Consider the following 15,215-nt stretch of genomic DNA (forward strand, 5'->3'; position numbering starts at 1 on the left):
CTTAATGTCAGAGCTTGGTTTTGTTTTTGCATTGCTGCACATCACCCTAATCTCAGAGCAGTGCAAGATTCCAGGAGTTCCAGGCCCCCACCCAGGGTTTCTGTTTCCTTTGGGAACACAGCAGAGACAGTGGTTTATGATATATGGTTTATTTACACATATATACAATACAGGGGGGTTCACAGCAGTTAAACCCCCAAAAGGTCCTGTTTCTCCCATACCTGCAGCCTTAGATTGAAACAGAAATCAGACATTGCTCTCAAACGTTGCTCTGACTGTTTCAAGCTTGCTGCTTTACTTCTAGGTCCCATCACAGCAACTCCACTCTAAACTCAGGTTTTGCCCTTCTAATGTTCTAACCCCACCCACCTGCCATCTCACACAGAGCCCATTTCCTTTGTTTCCCTTGATAGTCCATCACCCAGGCTATCTCCTGAACACAGGAAGCTAGCCTGGCTTATATTTTAACACTTGCGGGATCCAGGGATTAGACGTGTCTCACATACAGCCTACCTTCTTCTTCTCCCCCACCCCCAAAAAGCTCATAGTACTATATAGAAAAGCAAACATGAAAGCTGCTACATAGATAGGACAAATATCTACTGATGACTCTGAATTCTCGTACAGTGGCTTCATTCATTTTTCTAATACATCTGTACTGTTGATGCAATCAGTTCCGACCTCATCGTTATTTTAAACCAATCCATAACAGAGAAAAAGGGAGGCTGTTGACAGGAGTTAATGTGGGTTTTATTTTGCTTACAATTGCTTTCTAATCTACTAAATGGCTGTGAAAATTGATGCACTGTTCAAAGTGCTTTTATACACTACTATAGATAAAAGGCTGATGTGCTGCAGTAATCTCCGTAATGCTAAATTGAATTTGACAAAGTTCTTTGTTTTCTCAATTTCAATGTAAACAGGTAAGCCTCCTGAATTTATATTAAATTTAACTGAAAGCATAGCCTGTTAATTGAAATGAAGGCTGAAAATGGTTGAATGAGATAGCATAATTTTAAAGAAAATTTACTTAAAAACACAATCCTAGCACCAGAAGTAAACACTCACTGAAAGCTAGGTACCCCAAGGGTACCACACAAAAGTTAAGACCCCCCATGTTAAAAAATCAGAAAAATCCACATTCTCCTGCTCAAGCAGATACAGCTCAAGATACAACATGTTTAATAGTACCCCTCGTATCACCACTGACTATGGATCACCTCCCTCTGGCTAATGGAAAGGGTTAACCCAGAATTTCACTTAACAGAAAAGCTTTTTGTTATCACTGCAGTAATCTACAACATGTATTAACCACATAGACAGGCTAGTATGCTTTTACAGGTATTCTATAGGTTATGCTTAAAATTATACAAGGCAGGCTTATGCAGTATGTGGACCGAGAACTCCCAGAAGTGCAATCTGGATTTCAAAGGGGCAGAGGAACCGGAGACCAAATTGCAAACATGCGCTGGATTATGGAGAAAGTTAGAGAGTTCCAGAAAGACATCTACTTCTGCTTCATTGGCTACGCAAAAGCTTTTGACTGTGTTGACCACAGCAAACTATGGCAAGTTTCTAAAGAAATGGGAGTGCCTGATCACCTCATCTGTCTCCTGAGAAATCTCTATGTGGGACAAGAAGCTACAGTTAGAACTGGATATGGAACAACTGATTGGTTCAAAATTGGGAAAGGAGTACGACAAGGCTGTATATTGTCTCCCTGCTTATTTAACTTATATGCAGAATTCAACATGCGAAAGGCTGGGCTGGATGAATCCGAAACCCGAATTAAGATTGCCAGAAGAAATATCAACAACCTCAGATATGCAGATGACACAATCTTGATGGCAGAAAGTGAGGAGGAATTAAAGAACCTTTTAATGAAGGTGAAAGAGAGCGCAAAATATGGTCTGAAGCTCAACATCAAAAAAATGAAGATCATGGCCATGGGTCCCATCACCTCCTGGCAAACAGAAGAGGAAGAAATGGAGGCAGTGAGAGATTTTACTTTCTTGGGCTCCATGATCACTGCAGATGGTGACAGCAGTCACGAAATTAAAAGACGCCTGCTTCTTGGGAGAAAAGCAATGATAAACCTAGAAGCATCTTAAAAGCAGAGATATCACCTTGCCGACAAAGGTCCGTATCGTTAAAGCTATGGTTTCCCCCGTAGTGATGAATGGAAGTGAGAGCTGGACCATAAAGAAGGTTGATCGACGAAGAATTGATGCTTTTGAATTATGGTGCTGGAGGAGACTCTTGAGAGTCCCATGGACTGCAAGAACATCAAACCGATCCATTCTGAAGGAAATCAGCCCTGAGTGCTTCCTGGAAGGACAGATCGTGAAGCTGAGGCTCCAATGCTTTGGCCACCTCATGAGAAGAGAAGACTTCTTGGAAAAGACCCTGATGTTGGGAAAGATGGAGGGCACAAAGAGAAGGGGATGACAGAGGACGAGATGGTTGGACAGTGTTCTTGAAGATACTAACATGAGTTTGACCAAACTGTGGGAGGCACTGAAAGACAGGAGTGCCTGGCATGCTCTGGTCCATGGGGTCACGAAGAGTCGGACATGACTAAACAACTCAACAACAACAACAACAACAATAGGTAGGGACCTGCTTGCTTTCTATCCAAAATACTCAATTGCAGTTCCTACTAGAATGGGCATGGATTAACTATCTTTCTTTCACTGGAAGGCCTCTGGTGCTTAGAAGTATGTGAAGCAGACAAGGGGGAAGATTTAGAAGCATAAAAACAAATGGAGACCTCCGCTTGGAGGTGTGAAGAGATGCTAACACCACAGCTCCCTATGGAGCATACTTCACCTGCTGGTTTAGAACTGCAGCAGGTATGGGTTGCTTCATCCCTCAGTGAGAGTGGTGGAAGATACAGTAGTAGTTCTCCTGCTGTGAGAGACGACTAGTCTGCTAGCTGTCTCTTGTAAAACACAAAAATACATACCATAATAACAAATAAAAACAATACCCCCTGTTTAAAAGTCCATATTTGTTTTAAAAATATATTTTTATTAAAGGTTTTCTTGGGTTACAGAAATACATACATCACCTCTATTTTCAGATCATAAATCCTTTTTACAGATCACCTCCTCTCTTCTTCCCCAACCTTAAACTGTATACAACATCAAGTCTCACAAGGCCGTAGATTGTTTAAGCAGCCAAAGGCCTGGGAAAAGAGGAGTGTTTTTGCGTGGTGCCTAAAGATCTGTAACAAAAGTGCCAGATGAGCCTTGCTGTGGATATTGACAGTGGTTCATCTTTTTTGGCCCAAGGGCTACACTTCCTCTTGACCAACCACACAGGAACCCTGCAACAGCAGTGGTAGAGTAGCCAATTCTAAACACACATTTCCAGCAATTAGACTTGAAAGTAACATTTTAAATTCGCTAGGGAGATATTTTCCTGGAGATAGCAGGTAGGCTGGATAAAAACCTTCTATTACCCACTAGTGAAGTCCAATCCATCATGGTCCCTACAAGCACTATATGCATTTTCAAAACAGATATCAGTTACATTAGTCTAATAATGAAGTTACATGCTTCATCTAAGTTAATGAAGAAACGAAACATTATTTTTACTGTTATTCAGTGAATCCTTTCATGGCATTTGACCATTTTTTAACCTTTCTATTTTTTATGGCTGATCATTTTTCTCCAACAAGCCTTTATTAAAAGCTAAAATATTAACCATGTAAGTTTTCAATTACCAATCCCTACCTGTTAGGAAAAATGAAAAGTGAAGATTTCCAGAGCAAAATGCAGTAAACTTAAAAGGGGTGGCATATTGTAAATGTAAAGAGAAGGAAGGCACGTTTTATCACATGTGGTGGAACTGTAAAATAATTTTTAAAAATTGGAAAATAATTTATAATGAAATGAAAAGAATGTTTAAAATAACCTTTGTTAAAAGACCAGAAGCTTTTTTGCTAGGCATTATAGGTCAAGACTTGCCAAAGGAGCAGAAGAAACTATTTATGTATGCCACAACAGTGGCTAGGGTATTACTAGCCCAAAAATGGAGATAAGACAAGATACCAACAAAAGAAGAATGTCAAGAAAAACTGATGGACTATGGGGAAATTGGGAAGCTAACTGGGAAACTTAAGAGACAAAGCCAATAAAGACTTCAAAAAAGAGTGGGAACCATTCATGTTGTACTTACAGAAATATTGTAAAGAAGTGAACTCACTAGCAGGGTTTAAGTAAACACAATTAACAAAATGGACATAGAAGTTAAGATGTAAAAATTCAAAAATAAAAAAGTGTAAGAGGTAATTTGAAAACAATTATGGTATAAAAAGGATACGAACAGAACAGTATTTAAAATAAAAAATGTAATATTAAGGTATAATAAAACAAGCAGGAGAAGTTAATATGCAATGAAACAGAAGAGGAAGTTGAGGGAAGTCGTGGGGGGGGGAGATACAGGAATTGTATTTTTTCTTTTTCTATGAAAGAATGTCATTGTAATCAATATAAAATTTTAAAACTTAATACAAATATTTTTTTTAAAAAGGGGAGGCATGCACAGAGAGAAGGGTGGTTCATATCTTGGTTTAATGAAAAATATGAGTGGGCAATGTGAGTGCTTGTCATATGGACCGCATCTCCCCATATGAACCAATCCAGACCCTGAAATCATCATCTGTGGCCCGTCTTCAGGTGTGTTCTTCACGAGAGACTCGGAGGGTGGCAATAGGAAAACCTGCCTTTTCTGCAGTGGTGCCCTGCCTGTCGAAGGCTGGCCTGGCATCTTCATTGCATATCTTTAGCTGTAAGGCAAATACATTCTTCTCCCATGCCTTTGATGAACAATTTATAGTCTTATAAACTGTGGGGGTGAGCTGGGGGTGTAATTGCTCTTATTACTATGTTATGTATTTTTGTGTTTCTATATTGTAAACTGTCCTGTGATCCTCAGATAAAGGATGGTATATAAATTTTACTACTACTACTACTACTACTACTACTACTACTACTACTACTACTACTACTTTTCCTCCTACTAAATAGTGATAATGGTAAATAGGACAGATTTAGTGTTGGGAAAGTCATTCCAGTGTTTTCTAGAACAAGAAAAAGCTCGTTGTGAAGAAGTCTCGTTCGTTGAGAGTTCTGACGCATCCCTTAAAGGGAGAAGCAATATAGGTGAGAAGAGGCAGCAAGAATGGGTGCAACTGCGGCTAGCTATAAGCAAGCTTTGTGAGCAAATTGAGCCTGAAACGCTTCAGGTCTTGCCAAACACATAACCCAGTGTCAAATGCCAGGCTGAGTCAAGTAGACATACCTAACAGGGTATAATTTTCCTTTGGAGATTCCTAAGAGGTTGACCTTCCTTCTAGCTGTCTGGTTAAATCAAAACTATACTTCAGGAATCTTCGACCATTCACTCAAAGGGCAAGTAATTTGCTGTAATTGTGGTGTTTAGCTTATGTTTCAGTTGCTGTTTCATTAATAGTGTTTTATAGATTGCAATTGTTTTACTGATTATTTGTTCATCAATTGTAGGAATGATGTTGTGGGAGAATGTGGCAAGATTTTTGAGTGACGCCATGAAATTACGTCACCATAGGTCCTAAGAGCCACTTTCGTACCTCATGTCTGGACAATTTTATCCTAATGTATCTCCAACTATGTTTCATTAACTTTGTTGTGTTCCAGTCCGAGTATGCAATGCACTTTTTCTGTGCCAAAAAAGGAGATTGGTTGATGATTATTTGTTAATTATTTTATATGATTTATGCTGCATTTGTGATGTTCTATTATAATTACTATGCTGTTGTCATTATTTTGTAAGCAGCTTTGAGATTCATCTGAATGAACGGCATAGAAATTCAATCACTCAAGGAATGAGCAGCAGTGAACTCATTTCTCTTCAGCCATAGAAATGTGCATTAGAATTAACTCTTCCCAACACCAGGATAAGATACTTCACACTTACATTTCTAAGGTGCTAAAAGTATTTCATTCTATGTATTTCTTAAAAACAAAATTTGCAAACTGCCTCTGAGCTGTTTACAAAAATATAAAAGAAAACATCAAAATTATCATTAAATGGTTAAAAACGTTTTAAAATATTAAGAAAATACTGGGTGGGGGTGTCACGTAACAAGTTAGTTTTACTTGTACACGCTGAGAGGTGGTATTTGTTAAGAATGTTCTGTTATTGTATTTACACAATGTACCATCAAATCTAATGTGCACCTGAATTTTCAAAACTTTGAAACCAAAAAAGTATTTGCTGGTGTCATAAAATCTAATGTGCACCCTAATTTTTTAGGCGTGCATTACATTCAAATAAATACGGTATATTAGGAGTGGCTGACCTGTGGCTGAGCTACATCTCCCCTCCCCGGCCTGGCTGGCTGGGGCTCGTGGAATTATAATTATAATAATAATAATAATAATTTATTATTTATACCCCGCCCATCTGGCTGGGTTTCCCCAGCCACTCTGGGCGGCTTCCAACTGAATATTAAAAACAGTACAGCTTCAAACATTAAAAACTTCCCTAAAGAGGGCTGCCTTCAGATGCCTTTTAAAAGTAAAATAGTTGTTTATTGCTTTGACATCTGCTGGGAGGGCGTTCCACAGGGCAGGCGCCACTACCGAGAAGGCCCTCTGCCTGGTTCCCTGTAACCTTACTTCTTGCAATGAGGGAACCGCCAGAAGGCCCTCGGTGCTGGATCTCAGTGTCCGGGCTGAACGATGGGGGTGGAGACGCTCCTTCAGGTATACTGGAATTGCAGTTAATCAGACCCAGTCAGCCATGAAACTTGCTGGGTTGCATTCAACTGCTCACCATTTGACAAGGGCTTCCTGCTGAGTAACGCATGCTTGTTGTGGTATGAATACACACTAGCAATGGTGAGAGCAGGGACCCCTTCTGAACCAACATAAGGCACTTTAAGTATTACCAAAACTGTGAGGTTTAAATGTCCAGTTTCTTTGCAGAGGAGGATACAGAAACAACCAGAACAGATGAAGGCCACACGTCTTTTCTCCCGGCCGAGACGCAGCTGTGACGACAGGGCCTCCTTCTGAACCAAAGTAAGACTTCTTCAGTATAGTTACTTCCTAAGAAAGTAGCAATGCTTATTTCTAAAGTATCATTCCAAGGAAGTAAGATGGGGACAAAACCAAAACAATTTGGCCAAATCCTGTGACCAATCATTGGTCAGCCTCTATGACCTCTTGTGGGCAGGGGTCGCTATTGATCACACCCCCACCATTAGGGTTAAGGGATACATAGGACAGGACCTTGCAGTTGTGATGCGCATACTCTGAAACTATAATTCTCATTTGGCCCCTTTGCTATTGGTCATTAGGTCATTTGACAAAGACTTTTGTTATTTGGCTAGTTCCTTTAGAGTTAGCTCTTTTGTTTCTCAAGGGTCATGGGGATCTTTCTTCCTGACATGTTACCAGTGTAAGGAGAGGGGAGAAAATAAGAGATCGGATCCTCCCTCTTCCCATGGCCCTTGCGGAGTTAAGTGTTGTGTAAAGGAAATGGTGTCTAAGTGTTTAAGGGAGCTGGATGGGTAAAATGTGAATTCTTCTACGACTCTGTTTTTAATCCAAGCTGGATAATGCAGATGCCTGAAATGAGCATTACGAGTCCTTGAGTTTCTGTCTGGAGCCAAGGCTGTTGATCTGCACCAGCATCTCTAGTTGCTGAAGTTATTGTCAGTTAAGACACTTTGGTTAAGACACCATCACCAGAACTACTATAAAAATAAGCCAGGACGCAAAGTGTGTGTGGTGTGTGGGGGAGGGGGGCAATTTTCTTTGAATAGCAGTACTCATTCTGAAAACCCTGGACATAGCAAACTGCTGCTGATAGTCATAAAAAATAATAATTCAAACTATCATACTCCAGTCAAAATTTATAAGTAGGTCATAATCTAATATCCATGCTCTGCCGTTTGTCCCCATCAGCCAGAGAGCATACGCTACCTCTAATCATAAAGTCTCCATTTGGCTTATATTAGAACTTCACAACATGTTTTAATACTGAATTAGGAGCATCAGATTAAAAATAGGTTTGCCATATGCCACCAAGGTCTAAAACAGACTTATTCCTTGGGTCACAGATTCATGGAGTTGGAAGGTACCCTGAGGGTCATCTAGTCCAACCCCCTGCAGTGCAGGAATCTCAGCTAAATGAGTCCTCATTCTTTTTTAAGGAAAAGGCCCCTTATATCACTATCTGCAATATGAGAGTGCTTTGTTAGAAAATTGTACTAACTAGAGACACAAAAACTAGTAAATAGTAGTATATTTTCTAGAAACAAATGCAATTATATTCATGCAGAAACAGAAGACTCAGAATTACAAATCCAAAATAGTGTTACAGGCATGCATTCATAAAAGAATGTAATGTGCATATTATTATTTTAATAAGGTCACAATAACATGTATGACTTAAATACACCATAAATCTAAGATATACAAGCAATACACTAATATCTGATTAATTCCAGAAGTTAAAGGAACTGCTTATTGCGTGAAGCAATAAGACTTGAAGCACGTGTTTAATATATTGAACTTCAACCCAACAGAAGAAATCCACAATTAAAATGTGTTTAATCAATGTAATATGGCAAGCATCTTTAGCTATCCATGGCAAAGCCAAGTATGACATATACCCTGTAGATATTTTGCAGGAGTTGGCAGGATTAACTGTGCAGCAATGTCTTATCACTACTTACTCTCCTCATAAAGGGAGTTATTTATTATCATTTACAACAACAAATACTGTATATAATTTGATGTAAAAACAGAAAGGCCCAAACTGGCATGCAGTTGCTGTTTGCCAGCCACATTTTTCCTAATGAATTGCCCCTGTTGCTCTGCATCTCTCTGATTACAGTCAACAGCTTTCATTAGTCATTGCAAATAAGGCTTGGTGCCACCTTATTTACATTCCTATTGCAAATAATTAGAATTTCATGTTATAATCATGCAAGAAGCTTCTGAACTTGAAGAGGCCATTTGACATCATTCAGCACTTAATTTTGCCCAGAAGAAACTTGGAAAATATAGTTCTGCATTTGTTAGAAATGTGGTTTCAACACACACACACCCTGCCCCATTTCAGCTTCTACGAAAAAGCTTCAATATATATATATTATTTTCTGAAGCAACTTTCTCAAAAATGATGTGTCACAATGGGAGTCAGGCAAGGTGAAGTGGGGCAGATAATGAATAATGATAATGACAACAATAATAAGTTACAATTCTGTAATTACTCCTTGAAAATTAATGCTGTATATCAAACAACTAATAGTAAAAAGGGGTGCTCATGTTATAAATTTGTATAATATAGCTTTAAATATTATTTTAAAAGGTTTTATCCCACCCTTCATCCTAATGACAGGTTGTGTTACAAAAATAAATATAAAACAACCAACATTAAAAAATATAAAATATTAGCTATACAATAAAAAATAGAGACAGCCTGACAGCTTCCTGAAATTTTCTTCTGCATTAAAAAACTTGGTAGCAAAAACAAGACTTCAAGCTGGTTCCTAAAACTAAACAACTTAGATGCCAGCCAAACCTTAAAGGGGAATAAATTTGACAAATGAGCTGCCATTACTGGGAAGACCCTTTGGTGGGTCATGGGTCAGATCCCATTAAGCTGGATCTATTAGCGGGGCCTCGTCATCAGATTTCAAGTTATGGCAGATTGGGGTAACTGTGCCCTTAAAGGACCAGGTGCGCAGCCTGGGAGTCATTTTGGACTCACAGCTGTCCATGGAGGTACAGGTTACTTCTGTGTCCAGGCCAGCTGTCTCCCAGCTCCATCTGGTAAGCAGCTACTGTAATGCGCTCTACATAGGGCTACCTTTGAAGGTGACTCGGAAACTGCAATTAATCCAGAATGTGGCAGCTAGACCATATAACACTGGACCTGAAAGATCTGCATAGGCTCCCAGTACGTTTCCGAGCACAATTCAAAGTGTTGGTGCTGACCTTTAAAGCCCTAAACGGCTTCGGTTCAGTATACCTGAAGAAGCATCTCCACCCCCATCATCCAGCCCGGACACTGAGGTCCAGTGCTGAGGGCCTTCTGGTGGTTCCCTCGCTGCGAGAACCAGGGAACCAGGCAGAGGGCCTTCTCGGTAGTAGCGCCTGCCCTGTGGAATGCCTCCCAGCAAATGTCAAGGCAATAAGCAACTATTTTACTTTTAAAAGACAACTGAAGGTGGCCCTGTTTTAATGTTTGATGCTGTATTGTGTTTTTGATATTTGGTTGGAGGCCGCCCAGAGTGGCTGGGGAAGGCCAGCCAGATGGGCGGGCTATAAATAATAAATTACTACTACTACTACTACTACTACTACTACTACTACTACTACTACAATTCATATCACACATATGGTTCTTTTGTATTGCTTCAATGTTGAACATTTTATAAATTATCATAGTTGAAGCTCATGAGCAGTTTTTGGACCTGAAATCATTTTTTAATTGCCATTAATGTAAACTATAAGAGCAATCCAATATCAATATGAAATGATTCTTTGTCTTCTTCTTATGGGATATCTTGAAAAGGGGACTACTTCTATAATCCTTAAAAAAACACTTTCAGCTTTAAGAGGGGAAATGCCTATAGTGGTACCTCAGGTTAAGAACAGTTTCAGGTTAAGAATGGACCTCCAGAATGAATTAAGTTCTTAACCCGCGGTACCACTGTAATGCGCTTTGAAAATGATTTGGAAACTTCCAATTGCTGCAAAATGCAGGATGTTGGTGGGAATTAGGAAACCACAACATGGAATCAATTGTACATAAGTTCTTCTAACAAAGTGCTGACGTTAACCTTCAATTGGTTTGGAACCAGACAATCTAAATGGTCTCAATATGTACAATCTTGCTTGTACCTTATGAGCAGCTTCGGAGGTCTTGCTCATACACCCACTAGTAAGATCTGCTATGATGGTGAATGGCCTTGAAGTTAGTGCTGGCTTGCAGCGTGACAGGGGTGGGGCTATGTTGCTCTCCTGATTTCCAACACTGGATATCACAAGCATTTACTGAGAGGAGAGGGGAGAGGCAGTGAAGAGCTTGGAGCCTATCCTATTCTCCCCACATTATGACCACACTGCACCAAGCTCCCCACTAACTTATCAACTCCTGATAACCATTAGAAATCAAGGAGAGCCCCACTCATGCTCCCTTGCCAGCCACTACTACCAACAATTGATTTATTAAATTTGTTACCACCCTTCATCCAAAAGTACTGTCTCATAATAATGTATGCCGATTTTTTGTGTCCAATGTACCTATGTATCTTTTTCTATTATGCATGGCATTCGTGTGCTAAGACCCCATGATCCCGCAGTTCAAAACAACAGTATATGGCATTATGGGTTTGAATAGGCCACAACCTGTATTGGTTACAGATGTGGTTGGGCATAGGCATTGGGTGAAGCCAGATAATACCATTCTAGCCATTCTGCTGGGAGTGCATCTAAGGGTAAACCACCGTTGGGATGGGGCTATGACTGGTGAAGAGAGGCAGAAGGAGTGACCGCCAAGCCAGGCCACAATTTATCCTGCCCGGGAGCAGGCCCAGCCAGCAATGATTGGCCAGACAGGTCCGCCTTCAGGGGAGGCCTGCCCAAAGCCTGCTGGACTGGCCAATCACTGGCAGGTAGTCAGCCACATCCCGGCCCCTTGCCGCAAAACCACCCACTGATTAAGGTAAGCAGACTTTTTGAGGCCTTTACTCTGAAAGACTGCCTAAAACACTTTAAATAAATAAATGGGGAGATTTGATTCAATTGATCCTTCTGGAATCCCGTGTAACAGAAGAATTCAACACCAAACTCATTTCTTATCTCACTCCATTCTCCTCCTCCTCCTCCTCCTCCTCTTATCTCTCCCTCTCTCTCACACCCACACCCACAAACTCATACACACCCACATCCACAACAGTAGCAGTAGCAGCAGTTCCAGTGGTGTAACCCACCTTATGTTGGGGTGTAACCTAATTGTGCATCATGAGCCATCATGAAGACAGGCATATTAGGACAATTCAACAGAATCAAGGTTCCGTGGATGCTTATCCTAAGTGGAAGACATCAGTCGTGTCAAGCAAGCTCCCCTGAATAGCTGCCTGGCCACAGTCTTTGGCTTTTCCTAAAATGGGCATCTGCAGGAAAGACTCAGAATCCCCTTCAGCGCACTGGGGATTTGTGACACACATAAAACAAACACAATGAAGAAACTACATATTCACATTATAACAATATTGCTTCATAAAATTTATAAAAGCATTGAGGCAAGCAACTTGAAGGAAGTCTACATTTTTACATATTGTTCACAAATGTATCACTATATAAAGAGCTTATGTTTTCTGCTATCTCCCTATGGAGAGTTTTCAGTCCCTCAAGAATAAGTCCTAGCAACAATTCTGCTTGCTCTTCCTAGGAGAACAGTCTTGTAATTCAAAAGAAATTCTTAACTAGCTCTGAAACCTCTATATTATTACTGTGTCACCTTTTTTAACCTATATTTCTATTGTTTCTCAGAGATATTTTCTTTAAAAATTTTAAGTACAATATATACCAATTGCAAAACAAATACTATTCCTCCTTCATCAAATATATTTTTGTTATTACAGTATCAGTCCTGTATGCACCAAACTATTTTTCAGCTGTTTGATATATAGAGCACCATACAGCTATGTTAGGAAGGTGTGACAGGATTATCCTACTTTTTATATTGTTTTAGTTTTTTAAAAAAGTCAAAATATAAACAAAATCAAGCATACTGATACAAAAGTGGGGGATGAAAACTAGGAAAGAATGGGAGGGGAGGGAAGATAATACCCTACATTAACACATGTGATGCATCTTTTATAATTACTATCTGAAGCATTTATCCTAATCTTATAAAATACATTCTCTCCACAAACTCAATTGAACCATTGGGGGTCTATTTTGCAGTGACGTGTATCAAAAATTTAGACCAAATGGGGGGCCACCAGGGGGCGCATTGGAAGATGGCCGACAATAACATCTCTCCGACCCACACGAGGTAATTAAGAGGCTGATATGGGAGTATGCAGCCTCCCTTGCCCACCAAGGGAATGGGGGGGCACTGCCTTGCCTGCTGTGTCCATAATTCACCCCCGGATTCGAAAGAAGGGGGTGAGGGCACTAGGCACGAAGCCCTCGGGTGGGGTCGGCTCTCCTGGACGCTGTCTCTGATCGCGCACTGGTTTGCATCAGCTCAAAATATATAATTGGAAAAGAAGCAAGTGCACATATTTCAAGTGAAGATCGGGAGTAAAGACTGCTAATTAAAGGGATCTCTGTGATGGGGAGCAACAGGCTGGAATCAATAATAAATCAAGAAGTCTCATCAAAGGATCGGTATGTCGGAGCGAGACTGAAAAGGGGGGGGGCTTTTCTTTTTTTGTCTTATGTGAGTACCCAATAACCTTCCCTCCTAAAAAAGAATCGTTGCAAATTACTGATTACAAGCAGGAGGATTAAGAACTGTGTGGAAATTAATTACTAATCAAAGATATGGCTTGTGGAACATCGAGAAAAGAAAGAAGGTTCTCTGTGACGCAGTTGGAAAAAGAGGCTGTTATGGCAGATCTGTCCGCAGAAGGAGGGGGAGGAGGACTATGGCTTGTAACTATATCGGAATGTGAGTTCGGCCTGGTAGGGCCCCCTGAAAAAAATTATGAGAGCGGCAGGTCTGTGGAAAACAGAACAGACTGTGGGAATTGTTTTGTATGGAGTGTTGAAATGATGTCTGTTTATTTTGATATGGCTCTTGGACGAACGTAAAAGCCACACAGGACATAACAACGTTTGTTTTCAACCCGCTTGTGGAAACTATCAGAGATCACAAAGAAAGGAATATATGATAAAAACAAGAAGATGGGGAAAACAACAAAGAGAAGATTGAATAGAACTGTGACTATTATTTGGACAGAACTATGTCATCAAAGCAGCAGCAAGAGAGATATTTGGATCCCGTTCGAAGCTGGAAATATGGGTACCCCCCAAAAAAATTTAAAAATTTGGCTATATAATTTGGAATTGATGTGATTTGGAATTAATGTGATCTGATTGGCCTGTTAATAAAAATTATTTAAAAAAAAAAATAGACCAAATAGCATCAAAATGATCTGATTTAGACTCTTCCTTGCTTACTTTTCTTTGATACTCAGAGAGAGCTACATCCCATACTCTACCAAATCAATGATCCATGCGACGGTCACCTCCAGGCTTGACTACTGTAATTCACTCTACGTGGGGCTGCCCTTGAAGCTGACCCAGAAACTCCAGCAGGTGCAGAATGCTGCAGCGAGGCTCCTTCACGGGGTCTCTGCCATGGGAGCATATTCACCCAGTGCTTTTCCAGCTGCACTGGCTCCCGGTGGAGTACAGGGTCAGGTTTAAGGTGCTGGTTTTGACCTTTAAAGCCTTCACGGCCTAGGACCCTCGAGAGCCAGTGTGGTGTAGTGGTTAAGAGCGGTAGTCTCGTAATCTGGTGAACCAGGTTCGCGTCTCCGCTCCTCCACATGCAGCTGCTGGGTGACCTTGGGCTAGTCACACTTCTCTGAAGTCTCTCAGCCCCACTCACCTCACAGAGTGTTTGTTGTTGGGGATGAAGGGAAAGGAGAATGTTAGCCGCTTTGAGACTCCTGAAGGGGAGTGAAAGGCGGGATATCAAATCCAAACTCCAAACTCTTCTACCTACGGGACCGCCTCTCCCGGTCTGCCCCACGGAGAGCCTCAAGGTCCATAAATAGCAACCCCCTAGTGGTCCCGGGCCCTAAGGAAGTTAGATTGGCTTCAACCAGAGCCAGGGCCTTCTCAGTGATGGCTCCGGCCTGGTGGAACGCTCTGCCTCATGAGACCAGGGCCCTGCAGGATCTGATTTCTTTCCGCAGGGCCTGTAAGACAGAGTTGTTCCGCCTGGCCTTTGGCTTGGAGCCACTTTGATTCCCTCCCTCCCTCTCTTTCTTTTTTCCTTTCCTTCTCCTCCTGCAATGAGGCTACATTTTAATATTTTAATGTTTCAATATTTTAATGTTGTATTTTAATTTTGTTTTTAAGTTGTAATCATTCAACTTGTTTTTATTATTGCTTGTAAGCCGCTCTGAACCCGGCCTTGGCTGGGGAGGGTGGGGTATAAATAAAAATTATTATTATTATTATTAT

The 15,215-nt window shown here is 40.7% G+C and overlaps 1 protein-coding gene and 1 long non-coding RNA gene across 2 annotated transcripts in view; one reads left to right on the forward strand and one right to left on the reverse strand.

Annotated features, from left to right (window-relative positions):
* Positions 1–15,215, reverse strand: part of DIAPH3 (diaphanous related formin 3) — a 118,288-nt gene that overhangs the window by 18,076 nt on the left and 84,997 nt on the right. The gene's annotated exons all lie outside the window — the stretch shown is intronic.
* On the forward strand, positions 3,790–5,733 carry LOC308589545. Its single transcript, XR_014009374.1, has 2 exons — positions 3,790–4,794; positions 5,529–5,733. It is a non-coding gene; the product is annotated as an uncharacterized lncRNA (long non-coding RNA).

Source organism: Podarcis bocagei (assembly GCF_964188305.1).
Source record: "Podarcis bocagei genome assembly, chromosome: 6".
Classification (NCBI taxonomy): domain Eukaryota; kingdom Metazoa; phylum Chordata; class Lepidosauria; order Squamata; family Lacertidae; genus Podarcis; species Podarcis bocagei.